The sequence below is a fragment of the Cataglyphis hispanica genome, chromosome 1 (assembly GCF_021464435.1).
Source record: "Cataglyphis hispanica isolate Lineage 1 chromosome 1, ULB_Chis1_1.0, whole genome shotgun sequence".
Taxonomy (NCBI): Eukaryota; Metazoa; Arthropoda; class Insecta; order Hymenoptera; family Formicidae; genus Cataglyphis; species Cataglyphis hispanica.
In genome coordinates this window covers 5,449,260-5,471,261 of record NC_065954.1, presented here as the reverse complement: position 1 = coordinate 5,471,261, position 22,002 = coordinate 5,449,260, and the positions used below count along the sequence as shown (strand labels likewise).

The window sequence follows — 22,002 nt, the reverse complement described above, 5'->3', positions numbered from 1 at the left end:
CTTCAATAATACTAATATATTACGATATAATACTAATATGATATAATTCTAAATTCAATGTGATATTTATGATACTAGAAAATATAAGCGGGCGCTATTTGTTTTGTGTGTGTGTGTATAATTACTTACATATTAATTCTAGTTCTCTCTTTTTTTTCCAAATTAATTAAATAAAAGTTATACACCCACTCAATATTTGAACTCTCAAATACGTCGTTCAATCATGACAGGCTTTTATTGATATAAAGTAATGTATAGTGCAACGTCGAAATAATCGATTAACATCGCGGAAAAGAAATAACAATTGTTTGCAAGCATCGATTTAACATGCTTTTTTAAGTGTGAATACTTCGAAAGCTGCTCACGGCATATTATTAGAGTATTATAAAGTGTGTGAGTGTGTTATTGAAAATATTGTAAAATACGCCATTTAGTTTTTATAAATGATAATAGATAAAAATGATAAAAAAATCTCGATATCTTTTACAATATTGGTTTAAGCATAAAAATGTTAAAAGTTTCTTTTTTATTTCGCGGGGCACTATTCAAAACTTTAAAAAAAAAAAAATAGAAATGCGAAAAAATCTAGTCTCAATACTTGGATATATCTTTTTACAACACATGAAAAATTGTGATTTTCAAACCGCGAGGTCGATTTTATTATAATTATTATGCTTTTCTATTAACCGTTTTAACTGTATGAAAAAGAATTTGACGGAGTGTCTCGCGCTCTACTACTTCACGGTTCACTTCGAGAGTCACCGTGCGAATGATAAGCTATAAGAAATATGTTAACAACAGCGCGCCAATGTTTACGTGTGACGTACCAAGGCCGCATACCATGTTATGTTGATACTTGGCAGCCGAAATTATTTTACGTATTATGAGAGTATATTTAAGGGGCATATTAATTTATACAAATATTTTAAATTATAAATAATTTATTTAATAGACGATTTGTATATCACAAGCTTATCGTTAGATTAATTACTCGAATCTGCGATTCAACTATTTTATGAGTTTTCAATCCGAATGTATGTAAAAGATAATTATTAATCTTATCCAATTATTTTAAAACTCCTTCGAATTTTAATATTCTTTCAAATTCGAAGGAGTTTTAAAATAATTGGATAAGATTAATAATTATCTTTTACATACATTCGGACTGAGAACTCATATAAAATAGTTGAATCGCAGATTCGAGTAATTAATCTAACGATAAGCTTGTGATATACAAATCGCCTATTAAATAAATTATTTATAATTTAAAATATTTGTATAAATTAATATGCCGCTTAAATATACTCTCATAATACGTAAAATAATTTCGGCTGCCAAGTATCAACATGACATGGTATGCGGCCTTGGTACGTCACACGTAAACATTGGCGCGCTGTTGTTAACATATTACTTATGACTTCTCATTCGCACGGTGACTCTCGAACCGTGAAGTAGTAGAGCGCGAGACACTCCGTCAAATTCTTTTTCTTAATACGATCGCGACAAATCGGGAAATAATTTGATATAAATAATTGATATAAATAATTAATTATCTCTTACTTTAAATAATATCATAACTATATCGTAATTATATCGCAATGATAAATCTCGAGGCACGTATTTCACGCGTAATATATATACATATAATTAAGAATTGAAATAACAAAAATTAAAATTATAAATTATTAATTTGTCGCGATGTTTCTCTCCCTTCATAAGAAATAATTATTTCTTTAAAAATATTTAAAGCCCAATTATATTTCGTCCAATACTTTATCATTTTTTTTCGACGATTTAAATATGATTTAAATTAAGAACGCGCAATAAGATAGTCGAATTGCAGGTCCGAATAATTAACATAATAAGTTATATTAATCATTTATTAAGTAAGTAATCTTGAGTTACGTTCGAGTTACGGTCGGCCCTCGATGAGGACAAGCGCGGACAAGAATTGAGCATCAATTCCATCAATCGATTTCGTCATCTTCCTTTGCTTGCTTAACCTTTGCTCGGAATAATCGATAAATTCCCGACTTGTCTACTCGCAGTCTACTCTATAATTCTCGTGTGTAACGGGATTTGATCGTGACGAAATTCGAAAGTGCGGGAGTGTCGTAGTGCGCGAGTGCCGTTTAAAGTATCGCGCGTATGAATCAACCTGAGAGGAGGAGGCGGCCTAGGAGAGGCATCCTGCATCGGCGGAGCAACCCTAGGGTGAGTATTTATTATTTGCATATCAATTTTTTAAATCGTACTCACATTAATTCGGTGTCTTTATTTCAATGAATTAAACATGAAAAAAAGTAGAAAAAAAAGATTTTTACAAAAGATTTTTAACTTCTATAAAAGTTTTTATTTGAAAAAAAGTCTTTTTATAATTTATAAAATTGTTCCATATTTTTATAAAATTCTTAGAATTGTACACATCAGATATAAAATATTCTGCAAATGTTCTGAAATATTAATTATATTTTGGACGCTACTATAATTTAGACTTTATATTTGTATGTTACAGACAACGTAGCCTCAAGACCAACAACTCCGCTGTTGCGCATCAGTGTCGGTGAGTGATGAACTTTATTTTACTTTGAGATAACGGATACATAGGTGTTGTAGATGTAAATATAGATTGTAGATAAATCCGTTGCCTCAAAATGGATGGGCTAAAATAGATTAAATCAATATATATCAATACTTTTCAATTAGATTTTTTCAATATACATGCATTACAATGTATTACAGATATAATTTAAAATATAAATTAAAAGAGAAATTTAAAAGCTCTATGAAAAGAGCGTTAGAGAATAATTTTATTAATTAGATAAAATAGTAATAACTTATTGCGCCAATTTTATTCTAATTTTTTATAGCCCACTCATCTACATTATTATATTAGTTTTGCTTTAATTAATTGATGTAAAGCTAAATTATTGATCTATTAAATTATATAAAACATGATTATTAATTTTATTTTAATATATAAATTATATATTATTATAAATAATATATTATATATTATTATAAAAATTTCAATTAATTAATTTTCATTAATAATTTAGCATTACATTAATTAAAGAAAAGTTATATTAAAACAATGCATGATAAACGGTCGTAATGTCTCACGATCGTAAACGAATGTACAATTACGTTCACGCACCGGCACAATTAGCCGGTTATGGAAGGAATTTCTCTCCTTTATTAACCTCTGATGGAGGTCAAAACTATATAACTGGCTAGATATAGTCAGAATATGGCCAGGATCAACGAAAGGTAAGTCCAACTGGCCCAACGGAAGAAGAATATAATAATCAATAATTGACCAATATCGTAATCAAAAGGCGCAAAAATACACGCCCAATTCGGCGATACATGTTTGCGCAATGGCACGTAATCAATAAATCATAAAATTAAAAATAATATATATAATGCTTTCCTAATGTGTATAATTGCTTATTTAAAATATATATTAACGTATCGTGCTATTTATATTAATCACCATTACACATAAAAGAGGCTGTAAATATATAATTTACATCGTAATAAACGTATAATTATTTTGTAATATTCAAATATTGCTTTGTTCAACTATCTTAACTTTGTTCTCTATTTCTAAAAACACAGATCGAGTCTCTTTTGCCAGTATCGAAAACGCTTTACCCATTAAAGTTTTATATACTGAAGTTTGATAACCGATACTCGATAAAAGCTGTCTGTATTTTTCTCTTGGTCTCTGAATACGCGTGGGGAAGTGATGTACTTTTCTTTCCCAGGTGGTTCTATATAAGTTCAAAAGCACCAAACTAGCTCGACAAGTCACTTCGCCTTCCATAACGCACGAGCACGTAGCGAGCGTCTCTGTCAGCGAATCTCTTACCGATCGGTCCTGTTTCCGGTCGTAGGAAGACCAACTCCGTTTCATGCGCGTTTCAGCTCCGACCGCCGCGCCGCTTAAGATGCAGATGCTTTCGATTTACGGGAATTCAATTTTTTCGCGTGACTTTGCGTCCGATAAATCCGCGATCTCCGCGATATTGGATATCTCGGTGTTCGCTTTTGTGGTTAAACGCGTTTGCCTCGTGTTCCTTCTCCATCTTCTCAACATTTACATATATTCTTATAGCAAAATCGTACAAGCGTATACAAGTTTTTATAACTTCAAGAACTTTACGTTGAGGTGGATGATATACAAGAACCAAAGCGGTCGTCGAGAACGTTTTCGAAAGTTGCTCATAGTAATATTATTTCATTTTTATCATGTTTGCGTGAAAAGGTACGGGGAATAAAGTAAAGCGCGCGAAACTGCTTATCTCTGAGAGAAAAAAATGTGGAAGATAAGTACACGAGTATATACTAAATGTGGTAGATAAACATACAAGTATAAACTTTTAATTTTAGAGTATCTAGTTAATTGCAGATAATATTTTAAAATTAATTTTTATATTAAATAAAATTAACTCGTTCATATAATGAAGAAATATTTTACTGTTGGTGTTATCTCGTTTCTTTGCTAAAAGAATTATGCATAAAAATACATGTTTTTACGTGGTTCTCGTAACGTCGCATGTTTTCCTTTACGCGGAAGCAAAATAGCATTGTTACAAGAGCAAATTTCTCCATGTATGTTTAAGTAATGCAAATAGACAGGAATATGTGATGGTTGCTTATATGACATAGATAAACAGTTCTAAGTAGCATCTTATTGTTAGAAAATTCCTTTACTATGCTCTGTTAAATCGCACTATCGCAAAATTCGGAGAAGGCGACAGAAAAGCTGGCATCACTAATCTTGCTTTCTGCCGGGTCTCGATAATAAACTTTTGCAGGAGTTGCAAAGACCACTTTCTAACTAAAGATTATTTTTTTATCACGACAAGACTTACTCTTTGTATTCCAAACTCGACGGACACTTAAAATATGCATATAGTATCCAAAAACAGTTAAATTTTTAACTGTTGTTTCTGAATATTATATTTATTAAAAAGTCGTCAAAAATATAATTTTACAATTAATTCTTATGTTTAATTTTAAAATGTCACCAGTAGATAAATTAATAGACGAGTGTTTATACGACCAAACTGGCAATTTATTGTTTGATTGTTTTATCACGACGTTTCGATCATATGGTTTTGGTCCTTATCAAGTGAACTAAAATAACAATATTATAAATAATGATAATTACGTTACAGAAATGAAATAAACGGAATTATGTACCTGCGTTATAGTTAAATAGAAAGAGAAAAATCGAAATGTCAAACTGACATTGTGTCAACCACTAGTTTGGGATACTGAGAACGACTAAACGACTTTTATTAATCTATCGTATATGTTGTTTAAATTCTCTGTGTCTTTTTGAGAATTAATAGTGTTGTCAGATTTTTTAATAAAAAACATTTTAGCTATTTCTCTCTTTCTGAAATGTTTTTCAGTATGCGAATATCAGGCGCTGACCAATCGAAGTCATGATCAAATTCTAATTTGTGTTTGCTAATTATCGAAAGATTACTTTTAGATTTACAATTAATAATTTAATTTTTTTCTTGGGTTTTATGCGACTTATTCAATGTGTGATTTATATTATTGAAAACATAAAAAACAAATTTAGATAAATACACAGTTTAGTAATAAAGAAATAAGTTTCTCAGATAAGTAAGTAGGATGAATCGGATCGTTGAAAATCTATTTGCATTGCAAACTTACAGAGGATCTTTGGAGAAAATGCTCTTGGGAAGACTGAATGTAGTAGGAAAGGAACGTCGCGAAACCAGCTTGCCAAGTAACTTCTATAACGTTCTCCGAGTCAAGTTGGTGGCGCTTTGTCAACTAGCTTTTTTCCGTTTCTACTAGGGCTTGTTTCAACAGTATTTCCATAGTTGAACAAAATTGAAATTTATTATCATCTGTTTTTTGACTGGTGTAATATAAAGATTTGACATCTCTTTGAAATTTGTTTTTTTTTTTTTTGACAGATGTAGCATAAAAATCTTTAGCAAATCTTTCTTTTAATAATAATGCATAAAAAGTATTTAAAATTTTATTTTAAAATAACAAATTAATTTTTTACAAAATATAAGTTCTATATCATTCTTTAATATTCTCTATAATAGAGAAAAAATACTTTCCCAAAAATTAAAATTTGAAGCTATCAGAGTTTTTCGAATACTCTAAACCTTGGGATGATATGGTGTTTTTCTATGCCGTTTTTATATTTTTAATTAATCATGTATAATCATACATCATAAAATATGTTCTATACTATTAAAATTTATTTAGGAAAGAACAAATTTTTTTAATATTAAATAAAAAATTATGTTCAAAATTTTCTCATATTTCCAGAAATGCGGCTGCGAGAAAGTATAATAGTTTGGAATAAATATTCTATTCATTAAAAATATATTGCGCATCGGTTTATTTTATATTTTCTTATTGATGGCTTACATCCGTCGATATTAGTTGATGTTGTGCAAAAAAACGATGAATAAGAAAATTACATAATCTTCAGCTTCACGCGGTTTACAGTGTGATAACGGCGGATGGTTTTTCGGGTTCTCAATTTCCGCAGTGATGTGTACCTTAATGTCACATAAATCATTCTTCAAAATAGTATTTGTAACAAAAAGTATACGAACGCTTGAGATACTCCATATCCGATATCACATACCGCGTGTTGTTTTCTTCATCCTTTACATATGATAAATTGTTCTCACGGCCAAAATAATTTTACCCAGTAATATCATATTATATAATGCAATAAACGTACTATGTAGGTATATACATTTTTGCATTTATATGTATAATTTGTTTTTTAAACAAAAAAATTTTAGATTTTTTTTCTTTTTTTTTACATATAATTTCTTATAAAAAGTAATGATAAAATTTTTCTATTTTTATATTATATTTTCATAAATTTTTTTATCTTTAAAAATGAAGCATACGATATATGATATTGTCTATTTAAAAACTCTGTTTTTATTTTAAGCGAAGAATAACTTTTGCAGATATTCTTTGAAGTATAGTTTTTATTAAACATAATTTCTCTCTTTAAACTTACATAAATGTGTATTTAAAATAATCTTTATTTTCTTTATCTCCGAATATTTCTTTGTCTCTCGCTGATTCTTGCGATAATAATTTTCTGTATTTGACATGAGAGAATATCATATACATTAATACTTAAAAATTTAGAAATATATATAACATCTAAGTCTGCAAACGACTTCGGTTAATTTACATGATGATTTATTTATGTCTCTTCCGCAAACAGGTTAAATTTTATATCATCTAATTGTAAGTTTGCGAACCGTTCAAATTTTCGAACCTTTTTGCTGCCTTTCTGAGTTTATTAAAGCAAATAAAACAAACGCGTCGGTAGTACTTCATCTCTGGAAATTTTCAAAACACAATCCTTGTGCTGGACATTTCTCTTCTCGGTGATAATACGAGAAAATTGTAGTTTTGCAACAAATTTGCGCCGTGTGGATACAACTTCTGGATTATTCGAGTTTTCTATTAGCGATGTGAAAATCTCTCTTGATTCTTTATAGTGAATTTTATCTTTATATAATCTTAAAAATTTTCTCTTATAGATATTTAAATAAGAAATGTGATTTTTGTATTGATGACAAATTACGAATGATATTACGCAAAGGACTAGTTTTAAAATTAGGATAATTTGATACAAAAAGATTATCTACGTTTTCTAAATAAGTAATTACCGCGCCTAAATAAAACATAATTTCTCGCACCGGACAAAGAGAGAGAAAAAAAAAAAGAGAAAGAGAGTGAAAGAAAATTTCTGCAATTTGAACAAGAATGAAACCGGTGTTCAATATCGGTTCTTCGTAACGGTGATCCGAGATTCAATGCGCTCGACTTTCGATGGATGCAGCCGTCGCAATACCGAGATTCGTAGCTCGTCTCTGACAATCGATCGATTTGCATCGCACTTTTCGAGTCGTTTTGCTCCGCGATCGAGCTGGCTCTCTTACGTTTGGCAATGCCATCGGTAGGGATAGGAGTTTCGGGAGCGTTTTATACGCACATCGAAAACCGTACTACTTCGCCCTCGCAATTCTGCTGCTCTCTTTGCTCTACTGCGAGTGTCAGTCCTCGGAACCAGCCGCGTCTAAGCTCTTGTACCGCTCTCTCGGCTAAGTCGTTCTTTATCTACGTTTCTCCATACGAACGCGACCGTCATTCTAAAATGAAACTTGAACCTCGTGCGACGAACTTTCGTAATTCGCTCACTTGCCGTATTCCTCTTGGGAACGTACCGTGTCGAGAAGGAGTGGGTCGCTTGTCAGAAAGAGACGGAAAGTTACGAGTGCGATGCTGTCGGTATTCATGATTTAATTTAGGCATACCGATGCCTGTGATGCTCTCGAGACGAAAATACGATTATGCACGTAAATTTACGCGCATTGAGGAGAAATCTTTTCTTCCTATACTCCATTCTTCTTTCCGAGATATATAACGCTTTTAATCAAATTGATTCTTATTTCTCTCTTTTGCGTTGCACTTTCTTTTTTCTGCCCAACTTGCATTTCCACGTGTCCGTCCGTAAAAGTACAGTTTATCTTTTCACATCGTCTTCGTCGTGTCTACAATACCGCTCTCGCTTTTTTTGGTCGCGTTCCCGCTGAGAGATAACTTCCACCTTCGCGTGCCATAGAAGAGGAGAGAGCGATGGCGAAGTGAATCTGCAGAGAATTTCGTGTTAGATGGAGGCGGGTCGAGTGCACGTATAGCGTGAAAAAGGTGATGCCGAAGATAGTGCGGTGATAATATCGCCGGCGGCGGTTTAAGGGTGTGGTACTCGGCGACGTGATAGAGGGGTCACGCGCGAGAGAAGAGCGCACCATTGCACCGACGACGTTGCAACCGGGGCCGCACAGGGACGCGGGTAATGCATACTAGGTACACGGCGTAAAATTTAATCCAATGAATTAATTATAAACTACGCTCGAGACGCGTCTCGCGATCCAGCACCGGCAATTACCATGAATATGAAGCGCTCGTCCCTTCGTGCTCTCGCGAGAGACAGCACGTATCTCGCTCTCTTTCTCTCCGCGATAATAACGATAATTTCATTCGGACACGGAGATGATGACATTGGCGCGTTCGAATAATTCGCGAAGAGATGCGAACGCAGCGTGGGTAGAAGTTTCGCGTGCTTGCGGCCTGCATTTCCGGACTCTTGACATGCGAATAGACGGGGGCTCGTCTGGAATCCGTTCGACAAAATTTCAGGCAATACGCAGCAAACGCATCGATATGAATTCGAGTGGAATAATTGAGTGTCGGAAAAAAATGGATGATATAACTCTGTATCAAATTTTGACGAAGAATAAGCTATCATTTTGCTAGTGATGATTGATTTTATACATATGGAATATGCAACCTGCATCGTATAAATAATCTAATGTGCATGTAATAATTTCTGCTCTATAAACATCATAAAATTTAGAAAGACAGTTTATAAATTAGTTTTTAAACGCGCTTTATCATATATCGTTTTATGGTACTATCGCACAGACGCAAATATATTCATACCCTGTGAGAAAAATATACCCGATACGGATCGTAAATCGTGGTGAGTTTTGACGCCGACGATTATTTACAGTTCAACTAAATGCATGCGCTGTCGTTGAATTATATTCGTTGTTGACTAAACGATAAGTACGGCGCATATATTTCAAATGCATCGTTCCATTTTTCTTTAATTATCTTTCTATGTTATCAAGTAATATCCACAACTGCATAAAATATATAACACTGTATTATCTATATATAATAAAGTACAAGAAATAAAGTTTTTTATATACTTCTGACATCATGACTAATTTGCATATAAAATTTACGTATTTAAAAGTGTACATCCATTACATCGAAATTACGGATATCGAACGATAGATTGAGAAAATAGTTCTGTCGTGCGTAAAATGGTTTGAGTGCTCGCATAATTGGAGATGAAGAGTCTCTATCTGGGAGAGCAAATCGCGAATGCGTGCGCGCAAGTCAACGCACGTATACGCGCCGAAATCCAGTTAGCGTATGTACACGCACGACAATATCTCCCGAGGATATCCCATATATATTTATGCATATATAGCGATATGTATATATTTGCACGAACGGTTGCATACTCAGCTTGTGTGCGTACATATATATGTATGCATGTAATATTCGCACATAGGTATTACATCGCTGTATATGTACATACATACGCCCAAACTAGTTATGCATCTAAAATATACTGTATATTTGTATATATATATATATATATATATATATATATATATATATTTCTCGCGTGCATGTACGTAGTTTCCGGGGTTTACATGCAATCGGCGTGCTCCGGTATGCGCAGAGTTCACGCGAGTGCGCATCGTTTGCACACGCGAATACGTTTGTCAGAGTAGCGTAGAGAATGGTTGCTCCCACGCCGGCGGATATCCATGTATAATTGCGTCTTTCGGGCGCTACGTGCATGCCACGTTCTGAAAACCGCGTAAATCCGGTCGGGCAATTCCAATGCGCGACATACGCTCGATGCTATCTTTAATTGAAGAGCTGCATTCTAACCGGCTGCGTTGCAATCCCTGCCTTGCTTTCAGCAAGCAACCTTCCTTTGTTCTCATTTTTTTGCTATTTTATATATGAGTATTTGAAAATTGAGGAATGATAGAAAAGATAAGAAATAAGAAAAGTATTTGTATATAAATTAATAATAATTTAGTTTGAGGTGTAATAGAATTCATGATAATAAAAGAAGATGAGCATATCGAACTTGATATGAGGTGCTAATAGAAAGATCGTACAAGTTATACAGTGTACATTATACAGGAATAATAATTTATAATATTTTTCATAAGAATTAGCATAAGAGAGAGAGAGAGAGAGAGAGAGAGAGAGAGAGAGCAAAATATATAGATATGATACACAGAAAGAAAAAAATCAAATATAATTTTATTCTAATTAAACTTTTGCATTTGCCTAAGTAAGCTTTTAATTAATATTATTTAATATTATTAATTAATTTAATATTATTATATTACTTAAGTTTAAACACGCGGCCAAAGATCATTGATAATATAACAGTGATTGCGCTAATCTAAGAAAAAAAAATACGGTTTAAAGCTTACCGTGTGCGCAATGTTTTTAGTATCCTAGACATGGCCAGCGATCAGCTTCAAAGGGTCAAAGAATCAAGCGCGCTGTCGTGTGGTTTTGTGTCGTTGGTACCATCTTTTTCCTGTGTAAACGTGCAATTTAAAGGAACGCTAGCGTTTATGCGATACTTTGAGAAAGAACCGTTGAGCACAAGCTACCCTCATACACGTTAGACTTTGTACCTGTAAAGGAAGCAAATTTCAACTTAAAATTGCCCTCGACACGACCCGTTGCTCGTTACTAAAGTGCTTTGGGCTGTACGCGTCAGGCGCAATAATTTTTCAGGAATTTAATTGGCGTAATTGTGGTTCATAAATCACAATTTTTACTACAAAAAAAGCGAGAAAGATACAAAAAAAAGGATAGAAAAAGGAAGAAAGCTCGAGCTTTTTAGTAAGACCGTTATCTAATTTTCATCGAACATCTTGTGTTAACAGAATGTTATTGCGCACAAACTATATACGATCATTTAATTTTTTTTCCTTCGTAAGTTTGTTGTCCGCAGTTTAGAATACAACCTGATCAAGTTATTACGAATAAATTATCGTTACCGAGGTTTCGACTAGAAGAGAGTTGCAGTTATCACGCAATTAAATTCTCACTGTAGTTTGCAATTCGCGACAAATTATAATATATCGAGGACAAGTCGTTAAATAGCAATCATAAACGAAATAATTATTATATAAATTTAAGAATAAAAAATGGAGGTATTTAAACGTGATTCTGGAGACTTCCAAATTTCATATATATGTATTTATAATTGTATTCTAGTCTAGAAAACTTCTTAGAAATGAGATAATTGCATAATAAGAAACGTATGTGTACTTTATATATGGAATGCGTTTCGAGGAAATGTTCGCGCGTGCCTTGTACGTGACAATAGGTCGACAAATATAAAAAGATGAGGCTGGTTATTCCTGCGGAAAGTACTTTACGATGTATTGTTAAGAATTAACAGGCTGAAAGTGCACAGCAGCATATCTGATCTGATCCAGCATTAGCTATCTCTGGTATTATCTCTGATTCCATTCTGATTTTTCCTCACAGATTATCTCTGACTATCGTATCTTTTTTCAACGATGGCTATTATGGGAACAGCTAAGAAAAACTGTATCTGAAAGAATGTCACGAGTTCACCGTTTTTGAAAGGTGACAATTAAAATTAACCGCTGATAACGCGTTCACTTCCTCTCGTTGCAATATAGATATCGCTGATTCAATACTTACACATATATATTGAACATATACAATCGTGTAAAAATAAAGTCATTTTTTAAAATCATGATTTCGTACATTCTAGATGGTTAATTTTGACTCCTCCCTTTTCGAAATTATATCGCGCATTTCCAAGCACGGTTTTTCTTAGCTACTTACTCGTCGTAGCGATAATTAAATGAAATTACTCGGTCGGAAACAACGCATATACCTGATGCCACAAACGACATCTGCGTCCCATCGTCTAGCTCCACGGTTGCCTTCGGCGATATTGGCGAATCGCAGGGGATCCTGCAGCGTTTCGTGATATTTATAATTTCCAACGCGCGGGCTAATTTTGCCCGGTCACGTAGGCGATGCCCATTGGCTGACGTTTCTAGATTAAATCTGGGCGTAGAGCGCGGGAATATGACATAATTGATAATGGAGAGGTGTAATTCCGTATCTTCCAATTTGGTATGCCTCGAGGTATCCGCTTTTTATTTCGGGAGTAATGAGTCGACCAAGGTGTTATGCCAAATACGCGGTCATGTCCGGTACTATCAAATGCGATTAGAAATTAAATACATTATAAATTACACTATAATTATTATAATTAAGACTTTTTCGGCAAGATATTTGCATTCGCGAAGGGAAAGCGAGAAGGAGATGTTGTCATAGCAACCTGGGAGTTTGCATTGTGGAAACATTCAAAGGGTGCTATTCAAATTTCTCCTTTTGAACTGTTTCATAGTCGATAACGTATCGGTTTGTTGACATTATTACCAGCATTATATTAATCTATATCACATTTACATCGCTCTATAAAGTTTTACTATAGATATTTTAGTGAATAGGAATGCACGCATATTTATCAAGAGATTAATGATTTGCAATATTGATCTTATTAAAAAATTTATCATATGTGATTATAATTACTGCAAAAATAATCACGTGAGATATCCATTATACTTGGTGTCCAAAGTATTTTTTGGCCCATTTTTCTATTGTACACAAATAATCTGATTATTATGTTCTATAATTGGATTAACGATCGCGAGCGATGATAGCAATGAGGTCTACTGCGCGGTCATGCAAATGTCATTAATTATTGCACTTGCAGCACGAGGAATTGCAGTGAATTTCATTAACAATATTGTTAATGGGGGCACGGTTGTTGCACGCTCTGATATTTCGCTATCGTAACTATTATTAATATTACCGTTATTATTTGAAACGCGCGTCGAATTTGTGGACACATCTGTATCCGCGCGAACCGTCATATCGATCCTGCCGATTTAACGAGTCTTCATTAGTCGGATTTTCAGACAACAAAGCGGCCGTCTCGTGAAGCGGCACGTGATCGGGTTGACGAGCGCGCCTGTCGCCCGGAGCTATGGAATTTCTTGCAACGCGAAATTTCAGAGCATCCCGGTAACGAACTGCCATTATCAAAATTGTTTCTATCGAATCAGCCAGTGGACGATAATAGTAATTAAATTGGTAGGCGCGTGCCGGAAATAGGATGCCGGCGAAATTTGTAGCACGCGCGAGTGATCGACTCTAATGCGTAAATTTCAATGATTCTAATCAATACAGTAGGAGCTATTAATTGGTAATCAGTTCAAGAATTGAGAGTTTTCGAAAAAAAAAAAGTAAATTGATTCTTTGCGTATTTTCGACAATTTTTCGTAATATTAATCAGTATCTAAATTTGAGGGAAAAAGATTTGCGATATCTAAATCAGATTATTTCTTTCGTATCGCAAAATTTATTATTCTTTTTTATGTTTACTTTTATTTTTATGTTATTTAATTAACGCGCATGCGAGCAATACTGTATGGCATAAATAATCGGATTATAAAATATTCTATTAAAAATTTTTTTTATCGATAGCTTTACATGAAAAATATACACAAAACAACTATCTTTTTACTTTCATATCCCATGGATGCTGATAAATATACACTGCTCGTGTATATGGAAAATGCAAAACACACATTTTCCATATCTGCGGCTATTTTTTTGTATGGTCTATATTATTTTGCGAAATAGAACTAATCCATTCTACGCGCGCGATGACCGTAGCCTCGGGTTATATTATCCCATCCGGATTGATACGAGTCATTTGCTCGAAAATATCCTCAAAAATAAAGACAAAAAATCCCGTATTTTTCGTCGCAAAAATGTATGTTCAATAAAGGAAAATTGTATTCCAAAATTCTCTCCCGCATACGACCTTTATCTTAAGTCTTTATCTTGAACATCGAGATGGAAAAATTATGAGAATGAGACGCTAAGAAACCTTTGAAAAATAAATCAGAAATTTAATCAGTTTTTTGCGGCTTCGTGAATACAATATATTGGCAGATATTGTCGACTCCCCGAGGATAGTAGTTAACTAACTTATATGCGCGCTGCGATTCGCAATGTCATTGTTAGTACATTCGCTGCATAACATTTTGGTTAACTAGAATGAGTATTGTGTAGATTTCTCTTCTCTCGGGAATATTCAAAAGTTTGTGCCGATGTTGCTGCTCATTGTTAGTTGGCGTATCTGCGTGGAAATAATTAAATACATTTTAGTCAGAATTTATATTAATTATTTTAATACTAATAATTCAATACAATTTATTAATCTTAGTGTAATAATATAATAATATATTTTTCTATAGATTTATTAATATTTTTATTACAAATATAATAATTTTCTGTAGTAATATGTATTGATGGAAACTTGAACAATTTGTATTTAACAATCGAAGAGTTAAATTAATTATTTACACCTACGCTAATTAATGATTTTTATAAATGTAACGCACAAACCTTTATGAGAAAACGCTGTTAAAACTAGAGAATTATAAATAGAAAATGCATAAATGCGAAACAATGCGTTTTATTTTGCGGGCAATCTTTATATCAGCGGAATAAATTGATGCAAATACAAAAAAAATTTGTTATAGTTATTGTAAAGAGCTATCGTAAAGCTGTAAGCTACTGTAAAGCTATTCTAAAGAGTGAGGGACATAACAGATTTTCAAATCAGAAAATATATTGTGAAAAATCGTCAAAAACATTCTAGTTATTTTATGTAAATTGTAGATATTCGTATAAATAAGGGAGCTCAGTATTAAAAAAAGATTCACATTTTGCCAATATATTTTTTATTTTGTACTTTGACAATAGTGAAAATATATTGGTGTTTATCTGAATATTTGTTGGAATATTTATGCAAAACAATATATAATATAGCTCAACTTTTCAAAAAGATTATGTAGATTCAAAAGACATTGGGAAACATATAACACAGTAGCCTACAATCTAGCTGTCTACAAATAATATTTTCCTTCAAAAGAATTTTCGAATTTGGCAGAATCAAAATATTTTATTAACGGATAGATTCTTTCTTTGCAAAAGATTTCTCTCAAAGATCGAAAGGTATACTTCATACAATATACATCTCCGTTACTCACAAATATTTACATATTAAGATAAAAGACGTAACTTAAGAATGCACTTTACGAAATAATGTTCTTATCCTGGTTTTCTCTATACCATTTCATGAAAAGTACAGCAAACGCAATTTGAGCTTTTCTCAAAAGCGAAGGGTAAACATCACGACTCGCTTTATTCCCACAGGCGGAGACAGTATTTTTCTTGGCCGATTGCACGAATGTTGGCAAGATTTCTCTTAGGAGTCTACTAAAAATTAAAGTCGTTTTGTTCATTCCTATTTATTCGTAAATAAATGCTTCAGTAATATAAAAGTAAATCTCTCTTTTTTAAACAAATGTTATGTTTGTAAAAATTGAATTCAAATTATTATAAAATCCCTTCTTCTCTATTTGATATTATAATTTGGTTTTAATAATAGATAATAAATAATAGATAATAGATAATTGATAAACAATAGAAAATTTCATAAAAATTTTTCGAGTAACAGCATTTTTTAGATAAATTCTTTTTTCTTTTGTATGTGAAAAATGAGAATTGAAATTATTGCGCTCATTCCGATTTAAGGAGGGTGTTACTCTTTAATTGCGTTAAAGCGCAATGACACAGTACGCTACTTGGCAGAAATTTTGCAGCGCTGTGTAATTTCGAATTAGCGATTACATGGCGTACTATCGCCATTATATACAGCAATGACGCGCGCGATTGGAAGTTTTCGCGTTTTTCCAATAATTCGTATCGACTAATGCGCTGTTTCTGCATTCGGGTGCCGTTGCATTGGTGCGAGTGCAAGCTCAAGTGCTAGACGCGCATTCGCAAATTTGCGGTTCTCGTACTCTGGAGTGCGGCAAATATGCGTCATCGAAAGCTTCCGTTACAGCGTTCTAATCCCTAGTAATTACGGTTATCATTATTACTGTTATTATTACTATCATTATCGTAAATTGAACGATATAATGATATCGACGTTTATAGCACATCGATATAAGCATAGAAATATTTACACTGCTTATCATTAAACTGTTTCTCAAAGTGTTGAAGACCCATGTCAGATCCTAATAATTGCATTTAGCGTTAACCGCAACAGTATTGCATAATGCACTTGATTATAATCACTAGAGCCGCGACGGTCATCGACGGATCGATCGTGCCGTTAAACGAGAATGTTCAGTGGATCATGTCATTAGCGACTGATTTATTAACGGAAAACGCTTGCACACAGCCGCGATTTAACCGCCGCATAATAATGGAAATCAGCGTCTAAAATCACGATTCAACACTCTTCTCATTCCCGTCATCTCGTAACGGAAAATTCATTATGCCAGCGAACTCGTAATCGCAAACATTATTTTTCATTCCTCGACGTCGTCGAGCTCGACCGTAAGATTAATGTTCCCTTACGACGGATTCGTCATTACCCAGGCACTGCTCGGCGACGGCCGTGTAATTGGCCGTGTCCGGCCGCCGTCTTCCTTTTGTTTCTTTTACATTTATTACGGCGCCCCTGACCTCGCCTTCTCACGAAGAATGGATTAATACTATCCCATCAAGAGAGTAGATCTAATTGAAGGAGATCTGGAAAATTGACATCGCACGCCTTTTAACCCCGGGCTGCTCGTCAAGCTTAACAGCTCCCGTAATTTAGACTTCTCTCTCTCTCTCTCTCTCTCTCAATATCGGAATTTCTTTGATTGAGTGAATTTATCAGACGTGAATTGAGTTTTAGAAAAAATGCCAAAGTATACTTGTAAAAAAATAAAAGTTTTATAATTTAATAATTAAATAAAATTATTTATTTTATTTTATTATTATATTTTTTTAATAAAATTACTATTAAACAAAATTATTTTTACAAATACATTGTATAGCGTTTTATCGAAACATCTTTATTGTCTCATCGCATCATAGAATATTACTGGTTTAGTGACAGTATTACGATCGATATAAAAGTAAGAGCGAGCTATTCATCGCGAGTCTCTCGGGCACGCTTGCATCGAACAGCGTCTGCCACCTCGCGAGCTATATTTTCGTTTGCATAATGACGCGCGAAAAAAGCTATTCATTTTCGCGCGAATCCGCGTCGGGAATTAATCGTCCGAAGACGCGTTCGACTGTTTCGAGAAACGTAATGCGGGAAAAGAGGAAAGGGTAACGAGCGAATTAATTGCCAAGAAAAATACCGCCGTACGGTACGGTTCGCTTCGTAAATTAATGCGAAGTATTATTAATGGTTTGCTTATTCGCGGAGCATGATCGCTCGTGCGGGAAAAATAACTACGTCATAATGAACGGAAAACAAACGCTCATTTGGCTCGACGCAGCGCGTCAAACGAGCGTAGGATATCGCATATATATCGCGCGGTACAAATTATCTTCTGGCTGAAATTTATCGTTGACTCGCGCGAATGATGTTCCCGCATGAGAGGTAGTAATGAGGGAAGAAAAGCGTTCTCTTCTTCTCGCTTCTTATAAGGAATATTTTGCCGCGTTCTACTTCTGTTTAAATCGCACGGTTGCTTTTGCGTTCGCGCATACACCAACTTCAATTTAAAGGTTGAATAATTTCAGACACAAATTCGCAAAAGATTACAATTCTGAGTGAGAAGCTGTCAATACGCGTCAGGATAAATGTCGATTTGAGTTTTCCTCCTGTTACCGCGAAGGGTAGGCTGCACTCTTGCTTTTGATTTAACGTTAGAATTGAAGATGATGTATGTACTGCTCTTCAAAATTCAAAATGCTTTTTTTTTAAATTTATATCTGAATATACGATTTTATGTATAATGAAAGAGACAATATTTCTATTATGTACTTTTAATGTCGTTTGATGGATTTATGCCCTCAATTTCATTTTAAATTGTTTATTTTTACAATACAACAAAATATAAACAATTATTTTGGTCAATGACGGATACCAATTTAGAGATTCTGTAATAAACAATTTTTTAGTTGTTTATTCTCGCAGTTTTCTAAAAAAATAACAAAAATATAGAACGCAGAAAACAATATTCTATGTAATTTTTTTATATTGTTAACGATAAATATTTCGTAACAAGACGCATTAAGATTTTTTTGTCTCCGACATCTTTTGAGAAAATGGATATTATAGAAAATTGATCACGTCTGAGACCCCGAGCCGAAGTTTCTTTACTTAAAGTTTAAGTAGGGTCTAACGCGTAACTTACATTGTTGGATCGAAAACAACGATTGGTCGAATCCAAATTTAAGACCGACTTTAAATTTAATGGGGCCACTTAAAATTTAAAGTGGCATGTTGCTGCAGCTCTGAGTCTAGAATTGTTCTGAAACGTTTTAGATAATTATAATTGATAATTGACTTGCTAGAAATCTTTTATCAAAATAAACTGACATTAAGTGATGAGTCTTAAACATTTTGATAATTAAATCTTTGATTGTGATTTTCTTTAGAATATATATTCTACAATAATCATGTAAAAATAAGATATCTGTAATATATCTTTTATCATTGCTAGATTTAAAAACTTTCAAATATATAAGATGATTCTTAACTTGATATCTCGAAAATTATGTCAAGTTTAAAGGTTTAGGTTTCTTGAATTGTATGGGTCTATAATTAAATAAGCAAAAGTTATTTGAAATATTTTATTAAATGGTTTAGAAATCACGCACAATAGAAAATTGCAGTTCGAAATAATATGCGAGACAAAATAATGTGCGAGACAAACGCATATAATTACCAACGAGACAATGATGAAGATAAATGCACAACGTTTTACTATATTCCGAAAATGCGGGGATAATATCTCGATGCCTAGATTTTTCATCGAAAAAATTAATATTTTAATACGTATAACCGTTGGTTTTTCGTTTCCATGCTGGAATTTTCAGGGGTTTTTCAAAGATGTAAAATTCTTGCGTTGCAAAGAATCCGTCGTAAACATTGCAAGTTTCTTAACGCCAGCGATAAAATAAATTGCGCGAGAAAGATAGCGCGCAAGAAAAAAAGGAAAAAAGGTAGAGGAAGAAGAAAAAAGAAACGATGGTTGACGTTGACGCAAAATATTATACTTTGAACATTGATTATTATTATTAGTTATTGTATATAAATACTAATTTGATATTTTGACGAAAAGAAATAATTCTTAATAAATCGTAATAAATCTCATGCTCGCCGAGCAAGAAATTTTGAAGATATAGGGAATAATTTTACGATAATTTTCTATGAACATTTATATGTATATGTATCTCCTACTGTCTTTCTCTTTCTGAACTCCCAACTATGCGTAACGATAATATCGAGCACGAGTGTCTGTCAAGGATTGGAAATCTTCCGTTCAGGCGAGCTTCGATTCCTTCGAGACCGATATAACCACGTGGCGTGACTTAAATGTGAAAGAAAATACGCTGTGCTCGCACATGCTGAGATAGGTGAATCCGCCTTCCCCGTGGATTCTTCCACCACCATTTCTCTGTCAATCCGCATTTATCTAACATACGGTCAAAAACTCGTGTATCTCGGACATCAAATGCAGATTTCTAGTAAAAATGATATTCGATACACGTAGTGTATCCTGGTTCACTTACAAATATCTTACGTTTTTTCTTATAAACATGCAAGCCTCATAGTGTATTAACTTAGCTTAAAGAATATAATTCTGTTATATATAAAAATATCCTGTACGTTTGACAACTAGAATAGAATTTTTAATAATAAGAAAATTAAATTAAAATAATAATTTTATTAACTTTATCGTCTTATTCAAAGACAGGTACAATATATGTAGAATTCGAGCGTAACCACTTCCGACAAAGTGATCGATAAGATGGGCATGGTGATTTCTTGTCTTGAATTTTCCGACAGAACCTCGAGAAACAGTTTTAAGAGCTAACTTATGGCGAAAGTTTGCGGCCATAGCCAAAGTACCCTTCACCGCGCTAGTCTATTTGTCGGTTTCGAGGTACTGTTTCTGCGATCGATTCTATCCACATTACTGACAGCTGCAACCATGCAGATATCAGTATAAAATGTCTGAACATGTGAATACATGAAAATCTTGTAAATATAATAGAATTGCAATATAAGTGCAATATGAGCCTGTAAAGAATATTTATCATAACTTGTAGAATATTCTTTAACAAAGTAAAGTATAAACGGATAAACATGCTTATTCATTTGTAAAAATGAATAAAAATTTAGACATAGTGTAAAATTTTTTATTACATGTTTGTAAACGTAAATACTGGCTTTAAATAAATGTTAAATTAAGCATCAATTTCCGAATGGAGATTAATGACGTAACATGTAAATACTTGACGTTCAAAGAGTCAATTGGTGACAATAGAAGTGTTTTATTATGTAGCAATTAAATTTACGTGTTTTGCGCAGATTTGCACAGATAATTGCAATTTGTAATTATTTCGAAACTCGGATGACACTAAAAACACTTGAACTGATACTAATAAAATTTCGCTATAAACAACAAACTGCTTTTTCACTAAAAACCATTCGCTTGACATTATTATGACGTTAACGTTTAATGCTTTTTTTTTAATATAAATTCGGCGCAAAAATTATTTATGCAATTATTTACAATATTATTATCAGTACTTTTGTGCGATGTTAGTAAATTCCGATCGACACTGTTAACATCTTTTAATCTCGATAATAATCTATATTCGGCCAATGAATTAATCCGATATTGTACCGCGAACATTGCAAAGCTATCGCGGCATTTGAAGTATAATAAATTTAATTATCACAGCATATATGTATATAATTTTGTAATCGCGTTTGTTATCGCATAAAATTGAAATGATTGTTGAGCAGTATTTGCCAAGTACAATATCAGGCTGTATACGAAATTCAATTAAGTACATGTGTAACAGTTGTTACGTAATCGAATTAACATCTGCTGCGACTGGCAAATAAAATCGAAGTGAGCAGAATTTTGCTCTCGATAGTATCCAATATTATTACCAGTATTTTTACATGTAATAAAATTTTGCCAATGGCGTGAATTTTTTTTTTCTACAAGATTGATGTATAAAATTGATATTAATTATTGTGTAAATCGTACAATGAAAGCTATTTATCAGATTATTTTTTTTTGTTGAAAATTGACTGCTATATCCGTTTTATATTGAGAAATTATTTTTATGCTGTTCATGCATTTATTTTATTTGTTAATAATTTTTCATTTGCTT

At 33.1% G+C, this 22,002-nt stretch overlaps 1 protein-coding gene across 1 annotated transcript in view; it reads left to right on the top strand.

Moving 5' to 3' along the window:
* The first annotated feature begins 2,080 nt into the window (after positions 1–2,080).
* The window catches only part of LOC126850952 (zwei Ig domain protein zig-8-like), a 138,772-nt gene continuing 118,850 nt past the window's right edge, over positions 2,081–22,002 (top strand). Inside the window, exons 1-2 of the mRNA XM_050594459.1 lie at positions 2,081–2,214; positions 2,516–2,563. The gene's annotated coding sequence lies outside the window, so the exon portion shown is untranslated. The remainder of the gene's footprint in view (positions 2,215–2,515; positions 2,564–22,002) is intronic.